The sequence below is a fragment of the Podarcis erhardii genome (genome assembly GCF_964252035.2).
Source record: "Podarcis erhardii genome assembly, chromosome: 12".
NCBI lineage: Eukaryota > Metazoa > Chordata > Lepidosauria > Squamata > Lacertidae > Podarcis > Podarcis erhardii.
The window spans coordinates 36,872,218-36,885,231 of NC_138513.1; the positions used below are offsets into that span (position 1 = coordinate 36,872,218).

General features: G+C 40.9%; 1 protein-coding gene and 1 long non-coding RNA gene across 2 annotated transcripts in view; one reads left to right on the forward strand and one right to left on the reverse strand.

Moving 5' to 3' along the window:
• The window catches only part of LOC309325843, a 527,996-nt gene extending 518,644 nt beyond the window's left edge, over positions 1 to 9,352 (reverse strand). Inside the window, exon 1 of the long non-coding RNA XR_014150065.1 lies at positions 9,202 to 9,352. This is a non-coding gene — a long non-coding RNA (uncharacterized lncRNA). The remainder of the gene's footprint in view (positions 1 to 9,201) is intronic.
• Positions 1 to 13,014, forward strand: part of RBMS3 (RNA binding motif single stranded interacting protein 3) — a 494,072-nt gene that overhangs the window by 460,519 nt on the left and 20,539 nt on the right. The window lies entirely within an intron of this gene.

Genomic DNA, 13,014 nt, shown 5'->3' on the forward strand with positions numbered 1-13,014 from the left:
TTCTTACTTATCATCACATGTGCTAGGTTCTGCCCAACCTTGGGGTGTCCCAACACACCCATGTCCTTCCCCCCACTTTCAGAAAATTTTCTTTGCAAATTTGGATTTTCTTTGCAACATTTGACTAATATATATACCCCATGTGAAGAGTTCATACAGACTGCGGTATTGACATATTTTGTAGAATACGCAATTACTGCCAAAAACTATTTTAGGTTGCAGTAATGTCCTGTATAGCTAAGCAGGAAGTTTGTTTTCCACTTATTTATCATTCAGGAAACTATTTCTAGGATGATAAGTCCAAGGAAATGCTAGATTGGGAAACATTCAAAGTGTATGTACACAAAACAATGCTGAAATAAATATAACAACCTGTTGTAGGCTGTTCTTGATTTTTATGGGGTCTTGTTGACCATGATGAACCCAATCAGATTGATGCACTCTAAAATGTACAGTGGTACCTTGGGTTACATACGCTTCAGGTTACATATGCTTCAGATTACTGACTCCGTTAACCCAGAAATAGTGCTTCAGGTTAAGAACTTTGCTTCAGGATAAGAACAGAAATTGTGCTCTGGCGGCGCGGCAGCAGCAGGAGGCCCCATTAGTTAAAGTGGTGCTTCAGGTTAAGAACAGTTTCAGGTTAAGAACGGACCTCCGGAATGAATTCAGTACTTAACCCAAGGTACCACTGTATATCTGTTGTTGTGAATCTAATTTGGGGAATGGATTTCACAATAATGTAGTTCATGGTGAAATGAACAATTGAACCTATTGAGGGCTTTACTTCTAAGTAACCATGCATAGGATTAGGCTATTAGCCTGCTGTCTTCTAAATTCACATCAAATTGGCATGCAGATTTTTGCATTTTCACCATTTTTTCCATGTTGGATTAATTTGTTAAATGGTGAAGCGTTCAGCTATCCTGACAGGACACATGGAAAACAGCTGCAGGAAACCATGCAAAACTTTTATTAAGCACTCAACAGTCAGTGTAAGTTCCTTTTTCCCACTACAAATGCACTGACATCTGGGTCAAATCTCCTGATGTGCCTCGCGCACAGGCAGAGAAGATGGAAAACACCAAATTGTTCGCCAGAATAACTCCCAGCATTTGAGAAGTCTGCATTTGAGAAGGCAGACGCTGAAAGGAAGTGCTGTGCTGTGGAGTCTTAGTTTGCATTCTCACTGGTACATCTATATGTTTCTTGGTCCAGTAGGTGAGGCTTGAGATAAAGAAGCCAATTTCAGAAGAGCATAGAAATAAACATTTACAATCAAGGAGGCAAACTGTTCATTAGAGATCAAAAGTATGATCAGCAGGGATTTTTTATTAGCAAATTTTGTTAGTCTCAGTCTTTATTTTATTATATGTAAGCCTAGGCTTTTATTTGTCCTGACTGTTGTTTTTTGTCATGGACTATAAAAATAGGGTCCTTTGCAAACTTTGAAATTGGGTATTTCAATGTCTTATATATTGATAGCTATCGTGTTAAACCAATATATACATTGCTTTTGAGCATCTACTAGCAGGACAGACTAACAACAGTGCATTTTCTTTTTCTTTTCTTTTTTGTTAAATATTTTTATTGAAAGTTTTCAACATGGCATACAATGAGAACTAATCTAAAGAAAAAGAAGTAGTGCAAGGGAGACTTTACATAAAAGTCATTTTTGCCCCTGTGTACTAATTTTGTGTTGATTTAGCAACTTTCTTGGAAGTTATCACTCATATATAATGCCAACATACACTTTCCCCTAGCGATCTACTTCATTCCATCATAAGAAAAAAGACTACAGCTGAGCCACAATCTTGAATTGATTAATACCTGTGAATAAGTTCTGTTTGATTTCCTTCTATCATGCTATAGTAAGTATACTGACAGATCTGTGTTTTAAAATTTTGGTCCAGTTCCACTGTAAACTAAATAAGGAGAGATTTCAATATTGTTGTTGCTGTTGTTGTTATTAAATTGGAAACAAAGTTGGGCAGCCCATGAGGAACGGTCATGTTCATTTGTTAAAGTAGCTTTGCATACCTTTGTATACAGTGGTTGAGATTTGAGGGAAGCAATTGTCCTCTGTTTGTCTGTGGTTTCAATAGCATCCTTAATATTTAGCCTCTGATAAATACGTGAGCATACCTTGACTGCTAGAATTGAATTGCCTGTATCTTGATGCATAGTGGACAGTGTCAAAAGAGCATATTCTTTAATTGAGCCCAAAAAGTCAATAAAAAACACATTTTGAAAACAAGCCTAGAGGCATCCATTATTTTTCATAAGCCCCAATCTTTCTTAATCTTGCTTTCTCACAAAACACTGGCTCTCTTCTCTTCTCTTCTCTTCTCTTCTCTTCTCTTCTCTTCTCTTCTCTTCTCTTCTCTTTTCTCTCTTCTCTTTTCTCTTTTCCCTTTTCCCTTTTCCCTTTTCCCTTTTCCCTTTTCCCTTTTCCCTTTTCCCTTTTCTTTTCCAGAAAATATTGGAGCTCAGTTACCCAGAGTATGTTCCCCTCCCCTTCTTCTGTTGTTGGCTGTTCCCCAAGAACAAAATCTAAGTAGGCTTTAGATCAAAATAGACCCCAGAAAAAAGCATTCCTAAACTTGGACCTTTTGTCCCAGCTTGCTTCCTGTTGACCGTGTGATGGCCTTTTTTCATGGCTCTCTGTCAGGTCATTCACACGGAATAGAGTTCAATGTTCCAGTGGGTAGTAGATTAAAAGCAGTATGTGATGCTCTTTGGGCAAGAATACTGCATCTTCCCACCCCTCTCTTTAACTGAGTATACCAGTAAATTACTATTCATTAAGCTGAACTATAAAATCTTATCAGTTTCCTTAAGCAACGTTTTCAGTCTAGCTCGTAGGGGGTAAGTTCGGTCTTATTAAGGAACATGTTGTTGCCAGTTGTTCCCAGTCATTCCCAATTTGGCCTCTGTGGCTTTCCCTAACACCATCAAGCCCACCCTCAGCTACAGTGCAGGATTTTCAGAGATAAGTAGGAATTTCTTGTCTGTGCTTGGCCAAGTTTATAAAGTTTTTCCCACCTACTCTGTACTGTACTGCTATTGGGTTTAGGAAAGTTGGTGGGGTTTTAGAGGAGACGGGGGGGAATCTAATAAAATTGAAGTCTCAAATGAATACTGTAGTTCCTAGAATATAGTTACTAGGGCATGGGGAGAAAATTTTGCCAAGAAAGGGGAAAAAATACCATCACAGAACAATCTTATATTAAATTAGGGTACAAATGGAAGGAAGTGAGTCTGTCTCACTCAACACTATTTCAGTACGGGAGACAGGAGTGACCGGATATGTAAGTTAAGAATGCCATAGATTTTTCCCGAGTTTGATCATTACAGGACATACAAAGACTTTGCCATTGATATGAGCTACAGAGGAAATGCAACAGTTTTAACCTCTGTGTGCCCCCACAGAAACCAAAATGTTCAGACGTTGAAAAGTTCAACCAAAGCGCATGAACCTAATATTTTCATTGCAGTCATCCGAAAACAAAACAATTATGTTGTACTGTGAATTCTGCAACAGATAAAAAGATAAGCCTTTAGATTTTCTGCATATTTTTGTTCTGAAATGGGTTCATAAATCCCCTGAGATAATACATGAGGAACATTGCTGATGCTTAGAAGAAATAGAATATGGGTTGTATTTATTTGATTGTAAGTTGTCCCCTTGAGTTTTATATAGGCCCAATCCTTTGAATTTTTCACCTGCAAGTCCCACCAAAACCCAGAGGCGACTTGGACATTTCATAAAAGACATCACTAAAAGGGCGGAATGAGATTTCACATAAGTGCGCAATTTCATGGGATTTCACGTAAGTGCACAATGACCCAAAAAGCAACCCCCACACAAATTGAGGGTTACCTGTACAAGTTATGAACTGGTGAAACCTGTGTGTGTGTGTGTGTGTGTGTGTGTGTGTACGATGTAAAAAGTTGAAGCCAAAAGGTTGGTCATTATTATTACTGCTTTATATTTAGTTTATTTTAAAACACCTCTGGAGCTCAAATTTTGAAATCTAAACTTGAAATCAAAAATGCTGCCATGTTTTAAATTTGGTTTTGGTTTCAGTTGCACTTTTGAAAGACTGAAATGTCTATGTTATGCCGCACTTCTTGCCTTCCAGCTTGTAGGAATGTTGGGATATGCATTCTCTGAAGGGAAGAAATCTGTCAGTTTCACTTGGATTAAAAGACCACACAAACCCCAACAGACTAATGGCTTTGTGGGTAGGGCGGGGTGGGTTCCAAATACTGGAAGGTAATGAAGTTTTAAGGGCAGAAGGTTACTCATAGAGGGGTGTAGTGTAACTAATAGAATGAGGAAGGGAGAATTGAGAAAGAGGCTGAGGAAAGGGGCAGAGAAGATAGGGTACTTCAACAAGGAAAAGCAAGCAAGTAAATGGGTTCTATGGAAATCTCATATCAGCCATGAGATGCTGTATGTTATTGGAAGCCAGGAAAGCTATGTAAGATGGCTGAGTGGCTGAAGGAAATGGTACTTGAAAAGCAGGGGCACAAGGATGATGGGAGGATTAAGAAAAAGAAGACAAGAAGTTGTGCACTGTTGGCAGGAAAAAAAATCCAGAAGATAGGTTTGCCTGTGAGCCAGAGAGCTAGGGGCTTGATCCTAGCTGGGTTATTTGCTTATGCATTTTCAGAATTGCATCCAAGAGGAATTCTGTCAGATATGGCTTCTAATGTCCCCATGGCAGTAGTGTGACCTGGCATCCCTAAGTGGGTAACAAAGACCAAAGAAGCAGAGACTGGGTTGAATTTCCCACATTGAATTGGAACAGCCCACCAGCTGTTTTGTTACACTAAAATGTCAGCAGTGACGAAACAAATATATCAGTACAGAAGTGTTGAGCACCAGGAAAATAAACCGATGCAAGCTGATTAGAAATTTGAACAAACTCACCCGTTATAGTTTGAAATTATAGTTTGAAATGTGAGATTACTCACATTTAAGGCATGTTTGGGATATTTCCAACATACAGTCGTACCTTGGAAGTCAAATGGAATCCGTTCTGGAAGTCTGTTTGACTTCCAAAACGTTCGGAAACCAAGGTGCGGCTTCCAATTGGCTGCAGGAACCCACGGAACCCACCTCGGATGTTTGGGTTCCAAAGAACATTTGCAAACCGGAACAATCACTTCCGGGTTTGCAGCATTCGGGTGCCAAAACATTTGACTCTCAAGGCGTTTGAATTCCGAGGTACGACTATATAGTCTATCTTGAATAATTGTGAATACATGTTGGCTTGAAGAAAATCTACAGAAAGGATTATATGACTTTTCTAGTAACATTTTTTTTACTGCACTTACCTACAAAAGAAGAGACAGGTGTAGTGACAGATTCTCATGACTCCCCCCCCCCTTCTTCCCCATAGGGAAATCGTTGTGTGTGTGTTTTAAAGATCTGTTCCTGATTTGTTCAGTTTTGTGTGAATCCAACATCTTGGGAATATGCTTTCTGTTGCCTTTGTTTCCAGAGACTCATGAAAATCAGTGTCAGATGGAAGAATGCTTCTGTGATCTATTTTAAATTGGAGTTAATACACAGGAGTAAGCTTGGAAAGTGAACATTTGTAGTAAACAGACAATCTTATTGAATTCTCCCCTTCTTTTTTCTCCTTATTCTGAAATCTACATTGAAGTATTTTTCTCATACAGTGTGGTCTTCCTCTGATTGATGTAATGCTCCTAAGCTCTTGTTTAAATCAGCTAGCTCTAAACAGCTATTTGTGTTACTGTTTGGAAATTCTGTCACAGGAGCAGGCCATTGTGCAATATTTTAGTGCTAAAAAGCCTGGTGTACACTCAGAGAAAAGTTTGCAACACTGCTGATTGCATGCTTACCATTGAACTCATAGTGTAGTGAGCAACATCTTCAGACATGTGCAAATTGGAGTTCAGGTTTGTACCCAAATCCTTATGTCCCACTGTGTTTTTTTGGACTATAGAAGTTCCTGGATTTTGATAGGAGGAAGGGTTCAGAATATCCAGTTTGTACCCCAAACCAAGCAGCCTCTGGCTTGGATCATAATCAAGCTTGAGAATACAAGTACATGCCTAGTGGTTCCTCATTGTACAGTGGTGCCTCGCAAGACGAAATTAATCCGTTCTGTGAGGCTCTTCGTCTAGCGGTTTTTTCGTCTTGCGAAGCAAGCCCATTGACAGCTTAGCGGATTAGCGCTATTAGCGGCTTTTAGCGATCAGCTGTTAAGTGGCTTATCAGCGGATCAGCTGATAAGCAGCTTAGCGGCTTAGGAAAAAGGGGGGGAAAGGGGAAAAAACCCGCAGGAACTCGCAAGACATTTCGTCTTGCGAAGCAAGCCCATAGGGAAATTCGTTTTGCGAAGCGCCTCCAAAACGGAAAACCCTTCCGTCTAGTGGGTTTTCCGTCTTGGGAGGCGTACGTCTTGCGGGGCACCACTGTACTTTAAAAAAGTGACAAGTGGGGTGCGGCAGGGTTCCTGGGCCTGTTGTTCTTCAACATCTTTATAAATGACTTGGATGAAGGAATCAAGAGGATGCTCATCAAATTTGCAGATGACACCAAGCTGGGAGGTGTAACTAATGCTGCAGAAGACAGCGTTGAATTCAAGATGATCTTAACAGGTTGGAGAACTGAGCCCAAACTAATAAAATGAATTTCGATAGTGACAAACTTAAGGTTGTGCACTTAGACAGGAGTATCGAGTAATCACAAATACTACCGGTAAAGGGAGACATTACTCTGATATCCTAGACTCATGTGCCCCAAAATTGCAAGTTCACAGTGTTTATAGTTCCCTAAGATCTAAGATAGAGTTATGCATCAGGAATAGCCAAGATGGTGCCTTGTTGGGTTCCAGCTTCTTTCAAGCCCGGCCAGCATTATATGTAGAGAGAGACAGAGACAGAGACAGAGAGAGGGAGAATATTATAAATCCTTAATTGTGTGTTACATTTTGATCACCGACAGCTAATTAGGGGTTGCTGTCACTAAGTTTTCTTCATGGAAAACAACATGATTTCACTTGGTCTTCCCAGAAATTTGACACAGATTTCCTTGGGTGTTCTGGGAGTGAATATGGTGTGTGTATGCATGTGTGTTGCTGGATGGGGGCTGTATCTTAATTGATTTTATTGTGACCCATATAAACCACAAAAGATAACAGCCTTGTGCACAAGGCTACTCCTGGGTTTAATAGATGCAGTCAAGTCAATTGCTTGATCAGCTAGCTTCCCTTGCCAAATAGGGTTCTGTTTTTAGAAAGCATCACCCTGAGAGCTGATCTAGGACATCTGTTTGGCTCAGTCAAGCTGTTGTGTAACAAACACGATTTGGTGGAATTTCCCTAATTATACAATGAATTGGTAGTATTCGGTGACTATTTCTGATACTTCTTTGCTCAAGCAAACAAAGAAATGGTATACAGAAAGTACTGCAATCATGTCCTCTAAGGAAGTGATGAACTATCTTTCTTATTCCCGCCCCCCAACATGTGAACTTGCAAACATCTGAACAGTTGACACTGGACAAAATGTCCAGTGTACATTATATACAAGAAAGCTTATGTCCAAAAGCATGAAAATATTCAGGCAAACCCTCCTGCTGCAAAGTAGCTTTGAGAAGTATTTGGCTCAGGAAAATTCTCATTTTGCTAGTTGCTCATTTAATGTGAGGAGAAACATATTGCCAAGCACTGTTGTAGCATCGATAGCAATTTCCCATTAAAGTGATTCACACATTAGTTGTTATAGCCCAATATGAATATTTGACGGAGCACCTTTCATAAATAATTCTCTTAAAAGATAAGTAGATGTGGCCAGATGATTTGTGTGAAAGTAAAAAGGCACACTGCACGGCTGTACCAATTTCTTGAGCCTAATTAATGGCCTACCAATTACCTTAAAAAGCATTTCAACAGGGTGAATATCAAGTAAGGAGGTGAGAGGGAAAATGATGACCATGTTTGTGGAATTAATGAAGCCATTGCTGAAACTGCCACATGTCTTGTTCCAATAGCCGCAGGTCAAAATCAGAAAAGAACTGAGAAGGGTTCAGGGAAGAGCCATGGGGGCAAGTTTGATGTCTGGAGCCTAGATTGAAATGAGACAGAGTTAAGAAACTCAATATGTTTAGTTAGAGAAACTAGACTCTAAAAGTGTCAGTTGGGAGGTGACTTGAGCAGTCTATAAATATATAGGCCCAAGATTTTTGATGCTAGACAGCTCTTTAATATCACAGGCCAAGACATAATGAGACCCAGTGGATATAAGTTGAAGCTAGACAAATTCTCTCGAAGCGCCAACTTTATTGCTCTGTGTCACTGTCAAGTTGTGAAGCATACTTTCTCCCGGTCTCTGCAGGCGATTCCTTCCTGTCATTCTCAGAAGGCAAAGGGTGGCACCAGTTGAAATAACATTACATTTCTTTTTCGCCTCTTTTGGTGCTCTCTATTTACGCATTGTTGGACTAGGAGGCATGTGTACATACCACGCATGGTTCAAAAGGTTGCTACTGAATTGTGTCATTGTGGTCAATGCCCATGAGTAGTAGCCGCAGTGTTGCATTCTGTAGTTATGGGCTAAAATTTACCTACCTCCTTAAGAAGAAGAATCACCCGACGACAGGAACTCATGTATCCAGTTGTTTTACAGAGCGATGGTCAATTTCATCTTGTGATAAAGGACAACCAGGATCTTTGAAACTGTCCCGGGACTCTTCAGAATTAAATCTCTTATCTGTGTTGTCCTTTAAATTTGAAACTTTTGCTGGAGAAGGAATTGTCATTATGCCACATTCTGTCACAGCATTCATTGCAGTAGCTTGGAGTCCATAATAACAATAATAATAATAATAATAATAATAATAGTAATAATTTTTATTTATACCCCGCCCTCCCCAGCCAAGGCTGGACTCAGGGTGGCTAACAAGCAAAAATAAAAACAAGTTGAATGAATACAACTTAAAAACAACATTAAAATACAACATTAAAATATTGAAACATTAGAATATTAAAATGTAGCCTCATCGCAGGAGGAGCAAGGAAAAGAAAAAAGAAAGAGAGGGAGGGAATCAAATTGGCTCCAAGCCAAAGGCCAGGCGGAACAACTCTGTCTTACAAGCCCTGCAGAAAGAAATCATATCCTGCAGGGCTCTGGTCTCATGAGGCAGAGCGTTCACCAGGCCGGAGCCAGTGTTGAAAAGGCCCTGGCTCTGGTTGAAGCTAATCTAACTTCCTTAGGGCCCGGGACCACTAGGGTGTTGCTATTTATGGACCTTGAGGCTCTCCGTGGGGCATACCGGGAGAGGCGGTCCTGTAGGTACGAGGGCCCTAGGCTGTGAAGGGCTTTAAAGATCAAAAGCAGCATCTCAAATCTGACTCTGTACTCCACCGGGAGCCAGTGCAGCTGGAAAAGCACTGGGTGAATATGCTCCCATGGCAGAGACCCCGTGAGGAGCCTCGGTGAAGCATTCTACACCCACTGGAGTTTCTGGGACAGCTTCAAGGGCAGTCCCGCGTAGAGTGGCTTGTTTGACCTGAGTTATTCCATCAAAGATTTTTCCAGGAAATGCATGGGTTCAAAAGTAAGGGTCCCCCAAAATTTCAGAATGTTGGTTTCTGGCGGACGATTTGGTGCCCGGACTCCAACCTTGGGATTTTTAGACTTATCTGTCCTAGTCAGATTTTTACCTGTGTTACTAAATGAGTGTGGGACCCAACAGAGGAGAGATTTCATAGAATCATAGAATCATAGAGTTGGAAGAGACCACAAGGGCCATCGAGTCCAACCCCCTGCCAAGCAGGAAACACCATCAGAGCACTCCTGACATATGGTTGTCAAGCCTCTGCTTAAAGACCTCCAAAGAAGGAGACTCCACCACACTCCTTGGCAGCAAATTCCACTGTCGAACAGCTCTTACTGTCAGGAAGTTCTTCCTAATGTTTAGGTGGAATCTTTTTTCTTGTAGTTTGGAACCATTGCTCCGTGTCCGCTTCTCTGGAGCAGCAGAAAACAGCCTTTCTCCCTCCTCTATGTGACATCCTTTTATATATTTGAACATGGCTATCATATCACCCCTTAACCTCCTCTTCTCCAGGCTAAACATGCCCAGCTCCCTTCAGCTTCCTGAAATTGAGGGGGAAGGGAACACTGAAATGGACTGTCACTTTGTTGATTATGTTTTGCTGACTGTATTCTCGTACTTGCACTTATATTGGTATAAATTTGGAATGGCTTGTTGACTTTGCAAGCTGGTGCAACTGTGATATAGTGTTAGTGGGATCAGCATCTGGCTCCTATCTGGTACTTGCATGTTTTGATTTTGTTTTCAAATTGTCTGGGTGGTGACAAATTAATTACAATTAAATAAGCCTTGATTATTCATCAAGCTTTGAGTGCTGCTCCGCTTGGCTCTCAGCACCAAAGCTGACACGCTCACTGACATTCCTTGTCACCATGCAGACTCAGTGAATAATTATAAATGGAATGGTGCAGTCATTAAAGAGCAGTGATTGGGGACAGGGCTGTAGAAACAAATGAAGTAAAAGTCAATGTCAAATATTTGGGTAGCCTGTATTAACCAGCATTGGGCATTGCATTTTAAAGGGGGAGTATCATCTTCATTTAACCAGTGGGGTGTCTAGTCTAATTCTAGTATCTGACAAAAATGCCTCTAAACCTGAAACACATGTAACAATACCTCATGTGCAAATCATGGAACATCACATGCAGAAGACATAAGGACCCAAATACTACCCTGATAGAGGTGCCAGCAGAACATTATTAGTGTGATCTTGCACATGTTGGACACAACAAACTCTTCTGGACTTCCCAACCCTACAAGTTTTTTCCTTTGTCTCTCTCCCTTCCTCTCCTCCCCCGCACACCGACACCACCCCTCATGAGTATCTCATTTAAAAATATAGAGATATCGGGTTGACTTCACCTGCCTCTTGACAGATGGATGCCAACAAATATCAGATCATCTCTTAAACATTATTTCCTATTTATTTAACCACAATTTCTTCTGGAATATTAACCAGCAATTTGCCAAATAAAGGAATCATTGGGGAATTGTAGTCAAATGATATCTGAGAACTCAGGGATTCCTCATTTCCAATGTAATGAACCACAGTATGATCATCATGTTTCTCTGTGTTCGTCTTTAAAAGTATATTCACTTAACAAGGACCTCAAGGACATCTTCTCTTCCTGGAACCTTTAGTCTCTTTGGAGAAGCCATGGAGAGCTGTGGCCATTCATGGTACCCAGCTTGATGGAAGGAGTAGCTTTAGATAGTCCTAAGCCTTGGAGAAGGGATATATTGAGATGAAATATTGAAGGAGACCAATGGAGCAGCCAAATTCTACACTGCAGTACCTAGAATTATGTGAAAGAAGTTATTCGTTCAGGCAAGTTCTAGCAACGTGATGGACAGGGAAATTCAAAATGGCAGCCAGGAAAGTGCAGGTAGGGGGAAGTAGCAGAGTACATCTGTTAACAACCGGAAGGCAAAACCATTTGCAAAGTGGATGAAAAAACCGCCATCTAGATATGCTATAAGTCATTTTTATATCGGTAACCCTGGATTAATGAAATCAGCCACTTTGCTATTGAGATCCTATAGACATTTGTACATGTTTTTGTTAAGAATGTTGGCATAACTGAATGTTCTTGTTATGTCATCCTTCCCTCCTACCCCGCAAAAAACTTATTGGTTGTACTACATGTTCTCTTTTATTTGGTGTACCAAGCCTTTCTGTTATGATACTTGGTGATATGGAACATCTGATATTATGACTACTCCTAATTTTCTGTCATATCTTGCTACCATAGCTTTGCAAGTGATATAAGAGGCTCTTACACCTGTCAGAAAGGCTTACTTAACTCATATGTTACGAAAGAGCAAAGCCCGCTTGCTGAAATGAGCTGCAAATTTGAAGCTGCATATTGGGCCTGGTGATTTATTTGTTCACAGCACAGGTCAATTAATTTATTTCACCGTGATGTAATATTTAACTCTTTTTAAAGAACAAATGGATTCAGCATAGTTGTTTGTCTAAGCAAAAGAAAAAGAGTAATTTGTCCATCCAGCTTGGAACAGGTACAAAGTGAAACATGAGTAAGTTTATCCAGTAAATAATAAAGGATATGTGCTGAGATGTTTCAAAGACACAGTTTTGTCTTAAAAGGAAAAGTGCGAGATTCCTCATCCCACCTCTGCTATTTGGGAATGGAAGAAACAATTGTCAGCACAAAAAGGAGGTGCAACGTTCCTGTCTAAACTCTAGCTTAGGGGAGCCGCAATCTCTCAAGGTAGTCTGTTCCACTGACAGCTTCTATCATGAAGAAGTTTTCTCCTGATGTTTTGGTGAAATCTGCTTGCCTGGAATCACCACCCAACATGATAAAACATCAAACATTAAAAACTTCCCTAAACAGGGCTGCCTTCAGGTGCCTTCGAAAAGTCAGATAGTTGTTTATTTCCTTGACATCTGATGGGAGGGCGTGCCACAAGGCGGGCGGCACTACCAAGAAGGCCCTCTGCCTCGTTCCCTGTAACCTCATTTCTCACAGTGAGGGAACCACCAGAAGGCCCTCAGAGCTGGACCTCAGTATCCAGGCTGAACGATGGGGTTGGAGACGCTCCTTCAGGTATCCTGGGCCGAAGCCATTTAGGGCTTTAAAGGTCAACACCAACAATTTGAATTGTGCTCAGAAATGTACTGGGAGCCAATATAGGTCTTTCCGGACCGGTGTTATATGATCTCGGCGGCCACTCCCAGTCACCAGTCTAGCTGCTGCATTCTGGATTAGTTACAGTTTTCGAGTCACCTTCAAAGGTAGCTCCATGTAGAGCGCATTGCGTAGTCCAAGTGGGAGATAACCTGAGCATGCACCACTCTGGCAAGACAGCGGGCAGGTAGGGTCTCGTATCAGGAATTCATAGAAATTCATGGAAGATATGGTTATTGATGGCTACCAACTACGCTAGCT